Source organism: Aptenodytes patagonicus, chromosome 2 (genome assembly GCF_965638725.1).
Source record: "Aptenodytes patagonicus chromosome 2, bAptPat1.pri.cur, whole genome shotgun sequence".
Lineage (NCBI taxonomy): Eukaryota > Metazoa > Chordata > Aves > Sphenisciformes > Spheniscidae > Aptenodytes > Aptenodytes patagonicus.
In genome coordinates, this window is record NC_134950.1 from 8096877 (window position 1) to 8117385 (window position 20509).

At 44.9% G+C, this 20509-nt stretch overlaps 1 protein-coding gene across 2 annotated transcripts in view; it reads left to right on the top strand.

The window, feature by feature from the left end:
* The first annotated feature begins 1820 nt into the window (after positions 1 to 1820).
* ST3GAL1 (ST3 beta-galactoside alpha-2,3-sialyltransferase 1) overlaps positions 1821 to 20509 on the top strand; it is a 79988-nt gene continuing 61299 nt past the window's right edge. For both annotated transcript variants that reach the window (XM_076329057.1, XM_076329058.1), the window contains exon 1: positions 1821 to 1918. The gene's annotated coding sequence lies outside the window, so the exon portion shown is untranslated. The remainder of the gene's footprint in view (positions 1919 to 20509) is intronic.

The window sequence follows — 20509 nt, forward strand, 5'->3', positions numbered from 1 at the left end:
TAATTTGCCTGAAGGTATGAGAGTATCAAGTCAAGAGGGTTACAGAAACTGTTACAGGTGATCAAACTGGAGCTCCTCAAGGGCCCTATCCCACCTCCAGCGAAGTGGCAAACAGCTCCTGGGAAAAAGCAGTGAAGAGCTATTTAATACACTGTTTCCCCCACACAGTGATTCCTTGTGTTGATACATTCCTTGTAAAAGAAGCCTAGGTTTTTTTACCCTCATTACTTTAGATTAAATCCCTTCCAAGCCCTGTTTATGAAGGATATAATACTTTGTTGCTCTGCAGTATCCAGGGGCAGGATTTAGTGATGGGGTGAGTCCCTTAAAGATTTTGTATAGGCTTATGCTCCCAAGCAGAAAGCTCAGCCTGTCACAGGTACTCACAACTGAATGCAAATATCTGCACAGCGCGGTACACGATGTGACACCGGTCTAAATTCACACTTAAGCTCTTACTAATATAACTCTGTGGAAACAAGCTCAGTGATGATTGATGACTTACAGCTCCTACGTAGCACGTTACATACTTCCAGTGGAAGTATGTTGTGCTGGATGTAATAAACCAACAACGTGGGCAGTTTCAGTAAGCGGATTAATAACCGATAAACCCAGCCTCTTCACAAAGGGAGTTATGCACTGGCTGCCCAGCGTTAAGGAACATGTTTTTCAGAGCTCAGGAATACATTCTCCCCTGTGACATGTGCTGTGGGTGTTCGCTGTGGGTGTTCGCTGTGGGTGTCACACTGCCTATGGGGGGGACTGGAGAGAAGACCAGAGAGATCATTAGCTTCTTTGGAGGTGCTATAACCTCCCCACTTCTCATCTTGGCTCCAGTCTTTACACATCAACACTAAAAAAGCTGGCATTATGTTGTTAAATAGTTTTCACAGACACTTTATCAGTTCATAGAATCATAGAATCATTAAGGTTGGAAAAGACCTCTAAGATCATCGAGTCCAACCGTCAACCCAACACCACCAGGCCCACTAAACCATGTCCCTAAGCGCCTCATCTACACGTCTTTTAAATACCTCCAGGGATGGGGACTCCACCACTTCCCTGGGCAGCCTGTTCCAATATGTAACCACTCTTTCAGTAAAGAAATTTTTCCTCATATCCAATCTAAACCTCCCCTGGTGCAACTTGAGGCCATTTCCTCTCGTCTTAAGTTGAATACAGTTGAATGTATCTGTCTGAGGGATTTCTTTAGTGATGCTGTATTCTTTTTAATTCTACAGCATTTTATAGTCACCTTAAAAATGTCTGATGCTAGACCAAAAGAATGTATGTGCTACTTTTTATTATTATTAATGATGAAAAGTGTGTTTTCTCCTCTGAGAAGCACCGAATTTCTTTTCACTTTCCCTGCTGTGATCGCCTCTGGGATCCATACAGCCCAATTTCAGGTACAGGAGTTTCGGGGTAGGGGTGAGAACACAGGTGTTTCTGGGTGGTGACCCTCTAGGGAGGTCATGTTGGGAGCAGGCGTTTCATCCCGGCGCAGCCCGGGGGGAAGTTTCGGTGGGCAGCCGCCAGCCCCCCGCCCGCCCCACGCCCCCGGCGGCGGCCGCAGCCCCGACGGGCGCGGCGCGCACCTCGCCGCCGCGCAGCCCCGCTCGACGGCCCGGGGGGGGTGGGGTGGGGGGGGGGGGGGCGTCCCGGCACCGCCCTGCCCGGCTCCGAGGAGGAGCCGCCGGGGGCCCCCGGCGCCGTCCACGTGGCTGGGGGCGCGCTATATGAGCGGGCAGGAAGCCCTGCCGGGGAGGGAAGGGGAGGGACGGGGCGCCCGGAGAGGCTCCGCGGGCAGCGCAGGCAGACAGCGAGGCAGCAGCAGCAGCAGCAGCAGCGGCAGCAGCGACGACCGCCCTTCCCTGGCCATGGGGCTTGGCGGCCCGCCGGCCCCCCGCGCCCCGCCGTGAGTACCGCGGGACCCCCTCCCCCCCCCCGCCCTCCTCCTCCTCCGCCTTTCTCCCCGCTTACCTGCAAATCCTCTCGCTCCCCCCTGCTGCAAACGGCGCGGCGGGAGCCTCCCCCTCCCTTCCAGCTCCTCATTCGGCTGTTAAGTTGGGGGGGGTTATTATTAATATTATTATTTAGAAGCGGTGGGTGACCTGCAGCTTGCAGCATCCTCCGGCGGGTGCCCCGGCACTCCGGAGCGGGTAAGCTTCGCCCCATCCAGCCGGGATTTCCCCGCCGGAGGAGGGCAGAGGGGAGGCTGCGGGTGCAGAGGTGGGCTCCGGAGCAAGGCACGCCTTCGGGCGATGCCCGTGCAGCACCGTGCGCTCGGGGGGGCGGCAGCGGCGGCGGGGGGACGCCCCCCGCAGGCTGCCCCACGGCATCCCCCGGTCCACGGGGGACCCGTCCTGCCCCGTGCCCTGCGTGGCGGAGCCGCTCTGCTGCAGGGTGGGCGCTGGCTGGCGGGGAGCAGCGGGAGAGATCAGCCTAGCGGAGTCCTGCACCCTGATTTTTTTTATTGGTTGTTTTTTTTTTTTTCCCCTCGAGTAGGCTGTGCGGCGAGAGAGGAAAGCCAGTATTACTCCGTTAGAGGGGAAAAAAGCAGGCTAGCTGTCTTAGGTACTCGCTCACACATCTCTGCTCGCAGAATTAATTTCCAGTGGAGTATAAATAACTAATCTTTGAGGTCGGCAGTTTGGTTGTTAGGTGTGTTTTTATTACGCTGGATATATTTATGTCTATAGTAAACATACATCCCAGGTCCTTACTGTGATTGATTTTAGTCTTGGCGTAAATGAAAACAAACCGGTAAAAAAATGCCTTAATGCATATTTACCCGTTTGAGACACACAAGATTTTTCAACTCTTTGTAACGGTTGGGCTTGTATGTATCCAATACACTGAAATAACTGATTGTATGTATAATTGTAAATCTGAATTATATATTTGCCTGCTGGGCACACATGTTAAAGGAAAAACCTCCCTAATTATGGATCTTTCAGAGAGGTTAGAAGGGTGACAAAGCCCTTGTAATCTTTTGGGTCAATTTTCATAAGCTCCAAAAGCTCTCTTTGAAAAGGAAATTAAATTTCAGTGTGGAAAAGGGACAGGAAATTCAAGGATATAAAAAAGAAAGTCCCTATTCTACTTTGATCCTGTCCTCAGGAGCTCATTTACGTTGGTGCTCTTCAGTGACATAAGTTAAAATGAAGAGTTGCCTTTAAATGGAGTCTTCCTGTCTCCTGGCAGTTTGGAAGACACTCAATTAGCAGCACACTCCTCCTGTATGTTATTTACATGGTTTTAGCTGCAGGGGTGGCATCTGCTTTGAAATATTTGGATCGCTATGTCCATAGAGTCCCGTGCAGTCCATGCCAGCCAGTGTCTTCTGCAGCTGATGCGCTCACCCCTCCTCAATTTTTACAGCTCGATCCAAAGCTGGCGGTGCTCTGCCCACTGTTCGTAATGCCTCCGCAGAGCTGCTCTCATGTTAGAAGAAGTTGGGGTTGGCCCCGGGTCCTCTTCCCTGCTTTTGGCAATGGCACAGTGGTTATCTGCAGGGCACAGTAGTGCTTGAGGTCCTTTCTGGGCTCATCTGGGAACCTGGCTGTTTTTAATCTGTTTGAACACATGTTCAGGCGGTAGCTGGGGGCGGAGGACGGAATGGTTGGATGTGAATAAAAAGGGTGGGGTTGTTTATTAGTTAGAGGTACTTGTTTCCTTGATTATCCTGGAAACAACAAACCCCCTGCATAGGTCTATGGTGAACTTGGTGCTCTGTTCCTCTGCCAATTTCTCACTCCATTTACTCTATTTTGGTGCTGCTGTAGGGTAACGTTTCAGCGGCAGCAGGTTTAAATCCTGTGCCTCAACAAAGACAAAGTCCTGCTCTACGGTCCTGCCAAACCAGCTTTAGTTTTTAAAGTACACTTCTGTCTAATATACATTTATTTTACCTTTCTGCTAGTAGCATGTAAGAGCAAAGTCTCTGAAAGAGCAAAAGAAGAGAAACATCCAATTCCTTATTCTTTTGGCTCGCTCGCTTGGTGCACAGTCTGATTGTGCAGCGGAGACAGCGAGTTGCCGTGTTTGTATGAATTTTTCACGCATCCTGGCCAGAAAGGAACTTGCAGCCTTGTTTGCAGTTTTTCTTCCAAACTTGATGATATTAATAATGGTGATGGCATCTCAATTGAGGAAGGTAGCTTTTAAAACTAAACATCATTTTATATAAGACTTTGTATCTGCCTATCAATTTACTTTTTTGTTTTTGTAAAACTGGGAGTAATTTGAGGGGAAATTAGGGTCATGCAGATGCAGTACCATCTTCTAGGTTATAACAGCATCTTTTACGCCAAGTGCATTGCAAATCCTGCTGTTAAATGATAGTAGTATTATGTTTTTATTAGGAGCTTCTTTTAGAAATATTTTCAAAAGTGTGGTGAAGCAGAAATGTGCTTTAAAAAGCAAAGGAGTAAGAGCAAATCCAGCTCCATAGTAAATTTAAAGTGCTGTTAATCCCACCACCTGGTGGAGCTTTTCATGGCACTGGCTGAGGGAACTCTGAGTAACGATGCATTTTTTGTCTTGTTTCAACACCGTCAGACACTACCTGTAGAGTTTCTTTAACTTTTTTCTTTCTCATACCAGACTTAATTAATTTTCTATATCTTCTATATATTCTATACTTTGCAGAAGGTGGCATAGGACTACCGGTGTCTCATCTGAAACAGCACTCCTCTGTAGATACATGAATCGGTGAAGTAGGAGATAAATTTCTTCCTTCCTGTCCTTCTCTTTCCCTTGCAGCACACTTTTTTCTTTTTTTCAAAGGCAATATGATGCTGACATAGAACATGACTAACCAGGGCATCCAGAAGCTGTTTGTTTTCACCTAGGAGCACTTAAGTGGAAAAATTATTTTTGATAGCCAGCCCCTCTTCCAAGATACTCTGATGAAACCTTTCAGTGCAAGCTCAGGTAGCTTTGTACTAATAATTGATATAAATATTGCTATAAAATATTTGCTAAATAGCCTGTGTATAATCAAGCTTGCAAGAAGAAGAGAAGCAGCTGCATTTCTGACTGATTTGAGATTATTGATATAGGTTAAAACATGGGCGCAAATTCCACTGAATAGGGCAAGGTGTGGCAGAAAGACCTTTGCCCCTCTCTGAAGTATGTATTCCTGCCTAAAAATATCAAAGCCTGTCTGTCATGTTTATGTTATACCTGTAGCTGCTAAATGAAAATCTGAGTAAGTCAGAGGTATGCAAGTTAAAAATAACTTTAGGACTTTCTGTCAGCTCACACCTCAGAGTGGGATTACTTACAACAGTGGGAAACTTTCTTGTCCCATAGAGATGTTTCCTGAGCACTATGACTAATGCAGGAGATCATAGAATCAGAATAGTTTGGGTTGGAAGGGACCTCTAAAGGCCATCTAGCCCAACCCCCCTGCCGTGGGCAGGGACATCTTCAACTAGATCAGGTTGCTCAGAGCCCCCTCCAACCTGACCTGGAATGTTTCCAGGGGTGGGGCATCCACCACCTCTCTGGGCAACCTGTGCCAGTGTTTCACCACCCTCAGTGTAAAAAATGTCTTCCTTATATCTAGTCTCAGTCTACCCCCTTTAGTTTAAAGCCATTCCCCCTTGTCCTGTCGCAACAGGCCCTGCTAAAAAGTTTGCCACTTTTATATTGTTTTGCTTCTTTATAAGCCCCCTTTAAGTATTGAAAGGCTGCAATAAGGTCTGCTCAGAGCCTTATCTTCTCTAGGCTGAACAACCCCAACTCTCTCAGCCTTTCTTCATAGGAGAGGTGTTCCACCCCCCTGATCATTTTCGTGGCCCTCTTCTGGACCCGCTCCAACAGGTCCGTGTCTTTCCTGTGCTGAGGGCTCCAGAGCTGGACGCAGTACTCCAGGTGGGGTCTCACCAGAGCAGAGTAGAGGGGCAGAATCACCTCCCTCGACCTGCTGGCCACGCGTCTTTTGGTGCAGCCCAGGATACGATTGATGAGTGGTTAAACATTGGAACAGGCTGCCCAGGGAAGTGGTTGAGTCCCCATCCCTGGAGGTATTTAAAAGACGTGTAGATGAGGCGCTTAGGGACATGGTTTAGTGGGCATGGTGGTGTTGGGTTGATGGTTGGACTCGATGATCTTAGAGGTCTTTTCCAACTTTAATGATTCTATGATTCTATGATTGGTCTTCTGGGCTGCGAGCACACATTGCTGGCTCATGTCCAGCTTTTCATCCACCAGTCCCCCCAAGTCCTTCTCGGCAGGGCTGCTCTCAAGCCCTTCATCCCCCAGCCTGTAGTGATACCGGGGCTTGCCCCGACCCAGGTACAGGACCTTGCATTTGGCCTTGGTAAACCTCATGAGGTTCACACGGGCCCACTTCTCCAGCTTGTCCAGGTCCCTCTGGATGGCATCCCATCCCTCAGGCGTGTCGACCACACCACTCAGCTTGGTGTCATCTGCCAACTTGCTGAGGGTGCACTCGATCCCACTGTCTATGTCATTGATGAAGATATTAAAACAGTACTGGTCCCAGTGCGGACCCCTGTGGGACACCACTTGTCACCAATCTCCATCTGGACATTGAGCCGTTGACCACTACCCTCTGGATGCGACCATCTAACCAATTCCTCACCCACCGGACAAACGTCAAATCCAAAATCAAATCCACATCTCTCCAGTTTAGAGAGAAGGCTGTTGTGGGGGACCATGTCAAAGACCTTACAGAGGTCCAGACAGATGACATCTGTAGCTCTTCCCTTGTCCACTGATGTAGACACAAACTTGCAGACAAATTGCTGTTTTAAATCTTTGTATTGCTCTTATTGCCATAGTGCCTGTGTCAGTAGACAACAGACTGACGGAGGCTTCGGCTAGCCTAGGAAGGTGGTAGCTCCCATCTGCCTCTTGAATCCCGGCAGGCACAGTACACCTGGTCCCACCGGTGAGATGGATAAATGCCTTTGCAGCCCATCCAGAGTAGGTCTGCATCCCTCTCTGGGCTAACCTGGTGTTTGAAGATTGATTCAACTCATCACCCAGTAGGTATCTGCTCTGTATCGCCCAATAGGTATCTGCTCCAAGGAGCTGTGAATCACGTACCAGGCTTCAGGGATCTTTGCTTCTTAACCATAGTCACTTTGCTATTTGAACTGCCCTGAACTATCTGTCCTGGCCTTCTGGAGCTGGTCCAGAAAGATGTGCGTCTCCGACTCTGTGTGTCGTATCTGAGACCCTGGGAAGGTGGCTTTGATGTCTAGGGCATCTCCAGTGGCATCTGAAACCTGTGTTTGGCAACTGAATTGACAGCTACGTGTGCTTCCTGGGCACTAACCTTTAACTTAGGAAACAGATAACATTATCAACACAAATGGCCTCTATTAGGGATGTAAATTTGTTAGAGAGGAGTTGTCTCCTACCTCATGTGAATCCTCTTGTTCTGATAAGGACTCTGGGCCACCCTGGTACTCATTAACAGCAGCCACAGAGGAACTGCTGACACCCTTCTGATCACCTTTCCCACTCCTACCTCAACCTCCTCTTTAGACTGGTGCTGACTGTCCCATACCCTGGTTTGTAAGTAGCAAACTCAAGTCACTTCACAGAAAATGTCCCATAAGGCTTTGAAAAGCTCCTGTAAGTCAGGGCTGCACAGTACCCACAGCTGTGAAATAGCCATGGAGTGTGGAAAATGGGGGGCCTTGGGGGACAGGGAGCTCTTTTAAAAAGAAACTCCCAATAATATCAGTAGATGTTTGCTCTGAAGTGTGAGTTAAGATTAGGGATGCCATGAATTGTAAAAACTGTAGTAATTGTTAAAATGCAATTCTGGGGGGAAAGGAGGGTGGAAAGCAATTCGTTCCTGGCTCTGCTGCGCTTTGAAGTGCTCTTGATTAAGTTGCTTCATCTGGACTGATGTGCGCATTCTTACTCTGGGAGAAAAAGACTTGTGCCCTGCGTACGAGATGACAAAGTCTTTGGGCAGAGAGGGGGTGTATTATCTCAGGAAAACCGTAAACCTCATAAAACCACAGATGTTTCTGTTGGCCAATCACAAGGTATCGCAGAGTGCACAAGAGGAACAATGGTTGTACCCTGCGTCTGGTGACAAATGTTTGAAGTGTAGCTTTCTTGCTCTGAGGGCATCATCTCAATAGAGCCTTTGTTTTTTGTAGCAGCTTTTCCATTTCTTTGGAAGTCCTTTCTCCCAGCAGTAGTTTTCGAGGCAGGCTCAGCCCTCTATAGCTTTCCACCCCAAAGGGTTTGAGTGAAGGAGGAGTGAGTGGCTGTGGTTGGAGCCCACAGGGTCCAAACCTGACCTTCCGCACCTTGCTGGTGCCTGACACAGGACTGCTGCTGGCATGGAGGTGACCACAAATACTCTGGGTATCCCTAAAGCTTCCCCGAGCCAGATCAGTCCTTATCAATCCCTTTGGAGGATCGTTCTGCAGAGCAAAACCCGGCACAGTATAGCTGAGGTATTAAATTGGATGCAATTTTAAAATGTCTCTGGACCAGATAATTGCTACTGACATTTTCCCAGGATAAGTGGATTTTTAATATTTTTTTTTAGCTGTGGTACTCCAACACAAAACAAAGATTGTTCGTTTTAAAGGACACTACATTATTTTCATAGGCTGGATCTTCAATCAATGACTTAATCTTACATATCTGAAATGCTGTGTGTGCTGACACATCACAGTGCTGTACCAGCTTGACAAAGAAATCTAATTCTATCAAATCTGCCAGCTCAGTTAATATGACCCTGCCAGGGAAGCATAAGGTGTCGCCTCCAGTTTTTTTAGGTAAGAATCAGGTTCCCTATCTCTGGCTCAAATTCAATGCACACTACATGTGGCCAGATTTGGATTTTTTTTTTTTAAGGTACCTGCTTACATCCTGGCATGCAAAACAATAGATCAGATTGGAAGATGTCATCTGAATATTTAGGTTGAAACATACCAGTTTGAGTCCTACAGACAGTCCTTCGGGATTAGTCTTGAAGCAGAGACCTGTGTTACTTCATCCTGAGACTTCTACAAAATCATATGTAAAGAACATGGTATAGGGCTACCTGCAACTTGAATCAGGAGCTGACCTTACAGTATTCGTCTCTTTTATGACACCCTACAGTGCATCTAAAGCTGTCAGTGTGCAATAAGGTCATCCATGTCTATATCTTAAATTCCTTTAGTCTGATGGGATATAGTCATGCCTTTTACAGGACCTGCCCTTGGGCAGGTAGGTATACAGGCTGCAGCCTGCATTAGTGTGAGACTTTAGCTGCTAACACTATTGCTCCATGCATCTAATGCTTTCTCTTAATAGCTCTTGATTTAAATCAGTTCGTGCAGATGATACGACTTAGATTTTTTGGAGACAAAACTGAGAAAAATATTGGTTTACATTGAATCGAAGCAAATTTTAATTAAACAAAGGCAGGTCAAGATAACTATGGTTTTGATCAAGTAAGCCATTCTTGCTTTTTGGTTTACTTAATCTTAATTCCAAGTCCATTTCAAACTCTCAGGTAGTCAAAATTGCTCATTTTCAAAGAGCCAAGAAGAAAGTTTGCCTTCAGAAATGTTGGAATGATTCCTCTGAATTTGATGTGACCTGCATCGACACAGTTTATGTTGGCCCATGGCAATACTGATATTACACCTGAATTGGGGTTTTTGTTTCTTGTCTCTCTGAAACTATTTTTGTATTGAAGTTATTATTCTTTAGAAGGTTCACCCAGCTTTTCTCTTCAGGGGCAATTCTGTGCATTTCAAGTAAAGAAAGGATCTCTCCTGCTTCTCAGTCTAATGCTTATTAGAAGAATTAGAAATCTTCCTTCTTGATCTCTCTCTTCTCTTTCCCCCTCCCGCATCCTCTGCTTTTCCCTTTCAGATAAAATTTGCTCTTGTTGAGAAGCAATGACTGTATGATCAGGTCTCCTGTGGCTTCACTCTGCGTCTTACAAACAGACCTGCTGCTCTTCCCAAACAGTTGGCTTAATTCAAGCATAAAAATTCACCCTGAAAAGTAAAAATGAACTTTTGCTCACCCTGTATCCTATTAACAAAAGTTCAGCATCAAACTTCAATTGTTAATGCTGAGGGCTACCTAATATCTCTGTGATCAAGCAGTAGCACCGGTGGAAACACAAAGCAGGTAGATATTGTTTGCAGACAGGACATGGAGGCATATACAGCTCAGCAGCTGAGAATGCCATAACCTTTGCAATGAAGTTATGCAAGTTATGATGAAGTTATCTTTCATGCTCTGGAGATTATGCTGTAATAGCAACACAGAAAGGCAAAGAAAAATTGCATTAGCCTTTCTAAAAGGTTAGTAGTTAAACAGACCCTTGCAAAAATTTCTCTTGCTTAGGAAGGCAATATTCAAATATAAACTGGCTCTTATAAAATATCATATGGAAATCAAAGTCCTCTTTTATAGTGCTAAGAGGAGGAAAACAGTTTGGAAGGGTAGTGTGGGGATGCTTTATAAATTTGGCAAAAGGCAGCTCCTTTCTTTTGGGCTGCCAGAAATGCCTATGGTGTGGCTTACCCGTGTAACTGGGGACTCTGTAATGGATTTATGGGGAGTGCCTGGGCAGGAGGCGCAGCTGTGGGGCCAGAGGATATGGCTTTGCTTCAAGATCTCATCTCCAGGCGAAAAACTTACCTCCACTGATGTTATTCTGATGGCTGCAATGTGGTGACGTGAGGTGCCCATAGAAATATGAAGTGTGTGTGAGATACTGAGCTTCTTCAGAGCTTCAGGGAGAGTTTTCCTAGTTTCATCTCCATTTCTGTCCTTCCTGAGTAGACACTGAAATGTCCTTCAGTCCTGCTGTTCTGGTACCCTTCTGTGGTTTTTTGTCCCTCTTTTGCATGTGTTTTTCCTCTCATCAGTCCTGTTTCCACAACTGCTCCTTGCTAGAGGAGAACAGACTATTTCCACAGTTCCCACCACTCCCTTTTGTCTGCCATGCTTTGTTCTCTGCATGCCAAGGTCAGAGTGAACTAAGACATTGGGAGAGCCAGGGACACTTAAACTTTGCATCTGAGGACAAGTGCATGGTGGTGGGAGGACACACTTGTGGCTGAGAAGCTGGAGTTGGCTTGGAGAGCCAAGCCCCGTCCCATCTCAGCTCTCTGCTCCAGTCTTGCCAGCTGTAAATTTCGGTTTCCTGGAGATTGAGTTCAGCCTGTAAAATGCATGGAGACTCCAGTAAAGATATAAACATTGCCCTTTTGACCAACATCTTGATTTTGAATCGGGAAAGTAAAAGGAAATCTTCAACCGCATGAACAGAAGAGCTTTAGAGATGGGACGCTGGCTTTAGCGATTCACTGTCTGCCATTCCATTGAGTAGTGCAGTCATCAGGGATGTGCAAAAGCACTGCCGAGGCAACAAAAATCACCTATATTTCTGCTTTGTCTACTACAATGAGGTTATCACCGTAGTGCTGCAAGGTTTATGCAATTTGGTGCTTTTTCCATGTGGCTGTTGGTGAGCTGCTCTTGCTTGCCTGGTTCCTGAGCCCTTACAGAGGAACATAAAGTGTCATTGGCTCACTGTGGCTGTCACAGCATATTTTCTGTGAATGTTGCAAAAATATGCAAAAATAAATATACAAAATTAAAAACAGCTTCAGACCAGAAATGATAGAGGAAAAGCCTATATCGTGGTAGCAGGATGTGTGAAATAGCAGCAGCTACACAACTCTGTGATAAAACTGTGGGGACGCTGGAGCATAGCTGTCCTGCCATCTCAGATGGCCACTTCATTAGCTTGCTAGGGCAATGAGATGTATGTGTAGTCTGGGAAACAACCTAATAAAGCAAACCCATTAAAAAGCGTACTGATTACAGACAAACTTTGCCCCAGGTCACCAGATTAGGTTTGATAGGACTTGTTTAGGTATATACATAGTTGTGTACAATATTCAGGTGCTTTTTGGCCCCTTTGAGAAACTGGAAATGTTTCATTCACCTGTAGGATATGTGCACTGTAAAACATTTGGGGACACTGGAGAAGAGTGATGCATATTCCAGACTGAGGAAAAATGGGGTGATTTATGTCTCTTACAAGTGGGAATTTCACTCAAGTTACAGGAAGTAAATGTGATAGAAATTTACACACCTACTTCTATTTTTTTGAATGGCCCTTTAAAATCATGGAAGTTTTCAGGAGAAAAAAAAAATATATTGATCAATATATGTGTTGGTCCTCCAAGTGTTGCTGTGATTTGACATAATGCTCACAATTCAGACAGTTAAATTACACCAAGAAGAGTTGGGTGCAAATGCCCAGTTAAGACACTGATTTGTGCCCTACCTGGGCTTATCCTAAAGCACTGTAACTCTGGCATGTAAAATGGCCAATGCTTCAAACAGAAATAAGCCTCGAGCAGCTACATAAGTGGTTATGAGGCCAAAGAGTGAAGGAGCAGGAGATGGATACTGGCTGTTGAAAAAATACAAGGTTGTTAAAAAATACAAGGTGATACAGTAATTGCAGAAGTGGCTAAAACATTTGCTAGTAGCAGTGAAACAAAGGAGTTTAGAATAAGTTGCTTCTCTGTAAGGCAAGAGTCTCTTGTCAATACCAAGTTGAGTGTAACTATTGGCAGAGGATGTTGCTATGTAATTGCAATTCATTCTGGGATATTTTTAATAGGGGACAAACTGGAGGTTTGGATGGAAAAGAATTGATAGGTTAGAATTACAATCCCAGCTCGTTCGGAGGGGGATGTCTCTGTTTCACACAGCACCGGGAGAAGAGGCTGCTCGTTTCTTTCTCTGCTGCCATCTGATCTGCTGCCAGCATAGGAAAGGGGCTCATTTGTTGTGCTTTGTTTCTGCTGGCTTAAAAGGAGGACGCACACGTTTCCTTTACCTGTAAAAGCCCTGGATGAAGAATGCTATTTAAAGCTAAAATTTTACCAGATTAAGCCAGAAGTGCTCAATGCAGTCACTGCCTCTTGTTTCTTGGAGAAGAGCTTCCCCGACCCTAGTTTAGATTGTAGCCCTTTGTCCCTGTGGCTTAAAATACCCAAGTCCTGTCTGTGGGGACTGTCGTCACACTAATTGACAAACAGACCTAAGAAATTTGCCCCATTTAAAGTTATTATTTTGGAAAAAGGACAGTTGTCCTGTGGGAACAAGCCTGACCAAGAGTTAGTGCAGCAGAAAGCAATCCTTAGATCCTCCTCAGGCAAGCTGTCCGGTACCCACACATCCCAGTTTTCTTCTTTTGTCTGTGTGTGAATTTTTTAAAGAAGCTTTGCTCAGAATGTCATTTTCCTGATTTATCTTACACACACAAACTTAGAGGTTTTCTGTATTTTTATGAAAAAAAAACCCAAAAATACAAAAAACAAACGAGCATGGCTTCATTTTGGAAAACTGCATTTCATCAAGGTGTAACTGTCCCCTGAGGTTGTTCTCAGAGCCACTAACCACACTTTTGGCACGTTTCTGAATTTGGAAAATAATATTATGAGTCTGGCTGATGTCTGCCGGTGAAAATTTTACCCATTTACTGTCTTGCTTGGAAATTTACTGGCTGTGATATGCAGAAGATATCGGTGTGCATCCTCAGTGAGGAGCGTCTCATGGAACAGACTGGAGGTGGAACAAGAGACCCTCGAGGCAACCTACTGCTCTTCCTATGGGATTTTCAGGCTTGCTTGGCAGAGGTGCACACACGGAGGGTGGGATTACCAGGGTGGTGTGTAACCCTTCCCACTCTCTGAAGAAACCATCTGGCTTTTCAAGACAGCTCTTCCACAGGGTGAAACTTGGTGCCGTTGAAACTGCTGCCGCCTGTTCCTGCGCTGCTGACATCCTCCTTACTTAAATTGTGAAATGTGGCATTCTGCCATCGGTGTCTGAGGGTCAAGTTAAGGGTAAAACTAGGCGAGACTTGGTAGTTTTGAAAAGCATCTCCTTCACAGTCCCTCACCTCTACAAAGGGAACTGTTCTGAATTTGTCAAAGCCCAGATGCTTTTTTTACTTTTGTATCTGATCAGGTCTCATTTGACAAGTGTAGCTCTTAGAGACAGAAATTCTGTTATTAGGGCACTGACACTTGTCTGAATATTAAAAACCCTCTTGCTTTCATAGCTGTCAGAATCAATCTTTCTGATCTCCCTTTCCAGCTGCCATGCTCTCTTCTGAGCTGATTGCTACCCCTGAGCAGGTACGTGGCAGCATTGCTTTGGCTGGCACCAACAATATTGACTTCCAAGGAAATTAAGGTGATTCCGCGTCTTGGACCAAGTGCTGTGTTTTGTTTTTAATCTTCTCTTTCATCAAGAACAAATGCTGCATGACGGTTTCACCTTTCTCCAAGAGAGAATAGGGTCGTGCACAGTAACCTTGAGTATAAACTTGTCATATCTAATGAGCTCATTAGGGCTTGATCTGCTCATTACCTGGAGACTGTTGAAGGCAAGACCAAAATATCTCATGGAGACAGAGTGGGTAGCATGCTTCCCTCTGAGTCGGCACAGGGATGTTGCTCAGCACGTGTGTTCGAATCGATTGCTGAAGCTGTCATCTGCTTAATGAGACTTACAAAGGTTGTGACTTCCAATAATCTTTAAAACACATGGCACTTGTATGAACAGGCTTGTTGATGGTGGTTTCTTTACCCAAAGCCAACTCTTTTCAATCTGTATAGCGAAGTACTTTTCTTAGAGCCATCAGTCATCACTGTCCAAGAGTCCAGTTGAAGGTAAATACAGATAAAATTTTCTTTCTTACAAAGTTACTCTCCCCTTCCCCGAAGAAAATTCTTTCATAGGTGTGACAGCCCTCTACGGTCCACTTATATCTCCTATAGAATTTAACTTCCTGTCCAAAGTTGTTGGGACGTGAGGTTGTTATAAAACTATTTTTTTCCTCAAAGGTCACGGGGTAAGAGATCCTTGTCAACAGTACATGGTAAAAGATTTCAAATCTTATGAGTGAACTTTAAGGCATACAGTGGGAACCCACAGAGTAACTTGGGTGTTGGGAGAGTTAAAATTGTGGGGGTTTTTCAGGAGGTGCAGAACAAAGCAACACAGTTGGCATCTAGAATTAAAGGTGTCCTTCAGTCTGCTCAGTAGGCTATTTTTGGAGGCATAAACGATGTAAGCATCATGGCAGAGAGACTAAACTACTCCACATCAAATAAGGATAGTATTTATGCAGGCTCATGCTATCTTTCTCAGAGGGTAACTTTATAGTTCCCCATCACTTGTGAGATTCGTATCTTGATCTAAATAGCCTCTTTCACCAGGATTCTCTAGGTGCACACTCAAACTGGTGAGCTAGCAGGGATGTGCCACAAGCACAATGAATGGCAAAACTTGTATTCTTTTTGTATAGTTGCACAGTAACGCATAGTTTTATCAAGGTTTTTAGTCTTACCTAAAAATAAGCAAGGTACTCACTGGCACATTTGTCTTTTTATTGCCTGACCCTTCAAAGGAGATGGTGGCGGGGAAGGATACAAGTGACTTTCAGATGATATTTCATTCATTCATAGCAGTGCTGGAATTTCTGTTGAGATGCTTCCTAAGAATGTTACATGCATCTGGCAAAAGCTCTGCTTATGTTTTCCTTTGATATATGCCCAGAAACAGATGCTGTAAATCAAAGTAATTAAATGTGTTGGTTTCTTGTAAAAGATGGTTACTGTAGTTCATTTCATGGTTCGGGGGTCAGGAGGGATCTTTAAACACAACTTTGCTCTGCCTGTGTAATTTGAAGGGGTTTTTTTCTTTTTTTTTTTTTTAATTGCAAGACTTATTAAATAACTCTGTAGGCAAAAGTAGGCAAAAGTATTTTGCAATGACAAATGTCTTCTGTTGCGTGTTATCAGCAGTACTTCCTTCGCTCCTCAGTTCAGAGTGCTTTAGGCAGAATGGGAGAGGGACAAGCTGAAGGAGAATCGCTTTGTACTTAGCAGAATTAGAATAAGCCCAGCAAGCACATGGTTTGTGCTTAATTCCAAGAGTCTGAATCTGATCTCGCTCCTACTAATCTCTAAAGGGATTATTCCTGGTTTACACCCTGCTGAATGAAATCAGAATCTGGCCCTGAAAGCCTATTTGTACTTCAGACATTGTCTCAAGGCAGCTGACCTGCAAATATAAAAAAGAAGCTTGGCTTCCCACACGTTAATTGTTTAAATTTGTCAAGCTAAGTGGACTATAGCTTGTTTAGCAGGGTTTATTTTAAACTAAAGACTCTTCATCCAGGAAATTGTATTGCAAAAACTCAGGCTAGAATCCATTTACCTCTATTGGACTAATAAGAGATGGTAATCAGAGGACCCTCTTTGGAACAACACAGTGCTTTTTATTTGCATAGTACCTTTTGTCTGAGGATATTAAATAACTACTTCATTGCAATTCTGGAAGCTGTTCAGCCAGACAAGTCTCTTTAATGACCTGCAGTGACTCTAGTTGCTAGCAGTGAAGTAAAAATAAGCTAGTAAACTAGATCTCTGGTCCTGAGTGGCATCTGTAAGAAAAGGTCTGAAACCTAGAACATGGTGAAGCTGTTAGCTGAAAATACTGGGATTTCTGGAATAAAGACTACGGCATACCCATTTGCTGTAAAGAAAATTGGTCTTTATTAGCATAGATTCATCTAGTGTTCACTGAGACAAGTACCAAAGGCAAACGTACAGTTTTGGGGTGGGAAAGTACAGGTTGCCTTTAGAGTGTCATGGCCAACTCCTTTACAGCCCCAAATTGATATACTTTTTGTTTACATTTTGATTGTCTATATGCTCATTTTTAAGGCTGTGTTTATATCATGCCTGTCTGTATCATGATAAAAGGAAAGTGGAATACACCTTTTCATAGGGCTGCTCTAAAGGAAGCTAGTATGTTATTATATATCCATGAAGATTCTCAAATGAACAAGTCGGATTTGTCATTGATGCAAAGCACAATTTTGGGGTAGTGATACACTTGCACAGTGTTTGAACTACCTAAACACAGCCATATGTCAGGGAGCAAGACGGGTGGCCTCATGTGATGGCCTGTCTTATTCCCTTTGAGAATTTTATTCTTGAATTCTGTTGTCAGCTTTGATTTCCCAATAACTGTCTCTATGCCATGACTGTTTGAGATGCTCCAAGCTTTAAACTACAGTAGTGCTATTTAGTGATCAGGGTCGTTAGTATTTATAAACACTAAAAGCATGGGGGACATGAGTGACTGAATCAAATGTCTTAATTACTGTCTCTGGGACGAGATGGTAAATGATTGTCTCAGCAGACTAGCAGGGTGTATTCGCAAAGGGAAATGACAAGGCACATACAAGGTTGTTTAGATGACCGCGGAGGGTCCTCTGTTTATGGACCATAGGATACCTACAGCCCATAATTCACCCAGCGTAGTGAAAAAACACTGAATTCTGGGACACTTGTCCAAAAGGTGCAGTGCCGGAAGATTTTACTCACACTGGTTCAGTTATCCCATACAAACATCTGCTCCTGCTGTGGAGCTGAACCACGTTTTCCTGGCTGAAAGCGTGGCTACGATGTTAGATATATTGAACCAAATTTGTCATGCACAGCCGTTTGACTGGAGAATACCCTTAATTTTCTTTACAATGAGTAAGGAAGTCTGCTACTTTATCAAAGGCATAATTTAGCTTTATTGCTAGTTGCTCCAAATTGTTAGCCATGACTAATATAAGCCCTGCCTGTCTATCAGCAGAAACTGGAAGGAGCTAGTGACTGTATTCCTGGAGAAGAGCCTTCATTGATTCAAACTGAAATAGCTGGTGAGCAATGCTCTGAGGAGTTTGTATTAAGAATAAAAACCTTCTTGGCTTTGTATAAGGAACCCAGAAAACCATGTAGTGAATTCTCAGTATTTTTCTGTTTTCCACAAAAACCTCATCATCGTCTTTGCAGGTCCATGCCTCTCTACTTTTCTATATTCTTTATCAATGATCTGGATGAGGGGATCGAGTGCACCCTCAGGAAGTTTGCAGACGACACCAAGTTGGGCGGGAGTGTCGATCTGCTCGAGGGTAGGAAGGCTCTGCAGAGGGACCTGGACAGGCTGGATCAATGGGCCCAGGCCAACTGTATGAGGTTCAACGAGGCCAAGTGCCGGGTCCTGCACTTGGGCCACAACAACCCCATGCAGCGCTACAGGCTTGGGGAAGAGTGGCTGGAAAGCTGCCTGTGGGAAAAGGACCTGGGGGTGCTGGTTGACAGCCGGCTGAACATGAGCCGGCAGTGTGCCCAGGCGGCCAAGAAGGCCAGTGGCCTCCTGGCCTGTATCAGAAACAGTGTGGCCAGCAGGAGTAGGGAAGTGATCGTGCCCCTGTACTCGGCCCTGGTGAGGCTGCACCTTGAATACTGTGTTCAGTTTTGGGCCCCTCACTACAAGAAGGACGTTGAGGTGCTGGAGCGTGTCCAGAGAAGGGCAACAAAGGTGGTGAAGGGTCTAGAGCACAAGTCTTCTGAGGAGCGGCTGAGGGAACTGGGACTGTTTAGCCTGGAGAAAAGGAGGCTGAGGGGAGACCTCATCGCTCTCTACAACTACCTGAAAGGAGGTTTATATTGGATACTAGGAAAAATTTCCTCACTGAAAGTGTTATCAAGCACTAGAAAAGGCTGCCCAGGGAAGTGGTTGAGTCACCATCCCTGGAGGTATTTAAAAGACGTGTAGACATGGCACTTAGGGACATGGTTTAGTGGTGAACTTGGCAGTGTTAGGTTTGCAGTTGGACTCAATGGGTCTTTTCCAACCTAAATGATTCTATGATTCTACGATTCACCTGATATAAACCAGAATAAGTGGCACAGCCACATAAGCAAATATACGATTTGTTAGGGGAATGGAACCTTCCAGTTAACGCTGCACTGCTCAGCAAAGCTCTCCCCTCCTGCATCCTCTCCTCTGCAGCAAGGTGTGCATCAAGCTGGGTCTGCTTCATTGAAAAGGAGTGGTGCTGGAGCTTCCTTTAGAGCTTTTGCCATTTGATTGAATCAAATTGCTCTAAAAATCCTCTCCATCTGTATCCCCACTGTAGGGTAAGAGACATTTTTTCCCTATTCGTCTCTGCTCTCAGCTGGTCCCACTAAGTCTGTTGCCACAGCAGATGTAGAGGTGGAGAAACTTCCAAATACACCATGTGCCAGATATAAACTGTACTGCCTTACCAAACTGGTTAATGTTGTTTAGCTGACAATTCTGTAATGTAGGAAAAGCTGCATATTATTGGCCAAGTATTTCATAATTTTCTGGTATTTCTAAAATGGATGCCAGCACTTGGAAATATTGAGTAATTTTTAATTGAAGGGATGTGATCAGTAGGTGATTAGTTTGTGAAGTGCCTTCGATGTATGCTGTGTTGTAGAGACAAGCCATCTGGAGCGAGCCTGTGGTTTAGCTTCTGTAATGAGTACCTACAAACTGCGATGCCAAAATGACCAGCTTTATGACGTAGATTAAAATCTTGAGTAATTAAATTCATTTTCACAGATCTAAATGAACTGAAATGGGAACATAATTTGGCCCAGTTTTAGTTTCATGCTCTTAATTATTAAGCCAGGATCATCAATGGATCTTCCAGTATCCTTAATATAACCAGCCACTGCAAATCAGACTATTGAGTTCCTTCCTCTTCCTGCAGCTTTTACCAAATTCGCTGTGGCCAGGATTTCCCCCATTTTGCCTGGACAAGCAGCGTGGCTCCCTTAGGTGTTTCTTGTATTTGCTGTTCCTCTAACCTGCAAGCATAGTCCTCTGCCTCTGATCTTGGGGCTAGGCTGGCAGGGTAGAAGAATCATAGAATAGTTTGGGTTGGAAGGGACCTCTAAAGGTCATCTAGCCCAAGACCCCTGCAATGAGCAGGGACATCTTCAACTAGATCAGGTTGCTCAGAGCCCCCTCCAACCTGACCTTGGATGTTTCCAGGGATGGGGCACCTGCCACCTCTCTGGGCAACCTGTTGCAGTAGTAATGTCTCACTAGTGGGGGTTACTGGGCAGAAGGAGTCCCATCGTAAATCTGTATTAGTTACAAAGCCCGTAGCTTGCATTGCTGCAGGGTACCTGGGCGGTACTGTTACCTGCAGCAGTAGCATCTGTGTTGCCGGTTTTGTAGCTGCTGGAATTAATTACTCTAAAATGGAGATTGATTAGCAGTATCCCACCAAAATTAATCCTCCCTCTTTCTGAAATTATCATTACACAGTCTTTTTGCTGAAGTCAGATCAATCACAGTGATGTACAGCATTAGAACTCGAATCCGCAGTGCTGCCCTGTATCCAATGAATCAAGGGGTGTAGGAAGGAGTGAGGGTGACTAGAGGGAGTGACTGGAAGTAGCTGAAAGAAAAAAATCCTTCAGAAGGCTTTGATCTGAAGTTGGATATCTGTGCACCGAGGGGGGAGTGTACTTCTAGGAGAAGGGCGCAGTCTGCATGTAAGTAGATGTATTCTATCTGATGTGCTGAGATCAAGGTGTCGGAGCCTTTAACTGCTCATCAGGCCGTCCTATCT